The 1,145-nt window shown below is 41.1% G+C and overlaps 1 non-coding gene across 1 annotated transcript; it reads right to left on the bottom strand.

Moving 5' to 3' along the window:
• Nucleotides 1-323: 323 nt before the first annotated feature.
• LOC130978097 (small nucleolar RNA R71) lies at nucleotides 324-431 on the bottom strand. Its single transcript, XR_009085760.1, has one exon. It is a non-coding gene; the product is annotated as a small nucleolar RNA R71 (small nucleolar RNA).
• Nucleotides 432-1,145: the final 714 nt, after the last annotated feature.

Raw genomic sequence — 1,145 nt, 5'->3', positions numbered from 1 at the left:
GGAGAAGCATCTCTATCCCTGCCATTGGAGCAAACAACTTTGAGCTTAAGCCTCAATTAGTTTCTCTAATGCAACAGAATTGCAAGTTCCATGGACTTCCATTGGAAGATCCTCATCAGTTTTTGGCTGAATTCTTGCAAATCTGTGACACTGTCAAGACTAATGGGGTTGACCCTGAGGTCTACAGACTTATGCTATTCCCTTTTGCTGTAAGAGACAGAGCTAGAATATGGTTGGACTTACAACCTAAAGACAGCCTGAACTCTTGGGAAAAGCTAGTCAATGCCTTCTTGGCAAAGTTCTTTCCACCTCAAAAATTGAGTAAGCTTAGAGTGGAAGTCCAAACCTTCAGACAGAAGGAAGGAGAATCCCTCTATGAAGCTTGGGAAAGATACAAACAATTGATCAGAAAGTGTCCCTCTGATATGCTTTCTGAGTGGAGCATCATAGGTATTTTCTATGATGGTCTGTCTGAACTGTCCAAGATGTCTCTGGATAGCTCTGCTGGAGGATCTCTTCATCTGAAGAAGACGCCTACAGAAGCTCAAGAGCTCATTGAAATGGTTGCAAATAACCAATTCATGTATACTTTTGAAAGGAATCCTGTGAACAATGGGACAAATCAGAAGAAAGGAGTTCTTGAGATTGATACTCTGAATGCCATACTGGCTCAGAACAAAATATTGACTCAGCAAGTCAATTTGATTTCTCAAAGTCTGTCTGGAATGCAAAATGCACCAAGCAGTACTAAGGATGCTTCATCTTAAGAAGAAGCTTATGATCCTGAGAACCCTTCAATGGAAGAGGTGAATTACATGGGAGAACCCTATGGAAACACCTATAATTCTTCATGGAGAAATCACCCAAATCTCTCATGGAAGGATCAACAGAGACCTCAACAAGGTTTCAACAATAATAATGGTGGAAGAAACAGGTTTAGCAATGGCAAGCCTTTTCCATCATCTTCTCAGCAACAGACAGAGAATTCTAAGCAGAGCCACTCTGACTTAGCAACCATGGTCTCTAATCTAATCAAAACCACTCAAAGTTTTATGACTGAAACAAGGTCCTCCATTAGAAATTTGGAGGCACAAGTGGGACAGCTGAGCAAGAAAATTACTGAACTCCCTCCTAGTACTCTTCCA

The sequence above is a fragment of the Arachis stenosperma genome, chromosome 4, assembly GCF_014773155.1.
Source record: "Arachis stenosperma cultivar V10309 chromosome 4, arast.V10309.gnm1.PFL2, whole genome shotgun sequence".
Classification (NCBI taxonomy): Eukaryota; Viridiplantae; Streptophyta; class Magnoliopsida; order Fabales; family Fabaceae; genus Arachis; species Arachis stenosperma.
Note: the sequence above shows the minus strand (reverse complement) of the source record. Positions and strands in the feature narration are given on the sequence as shown.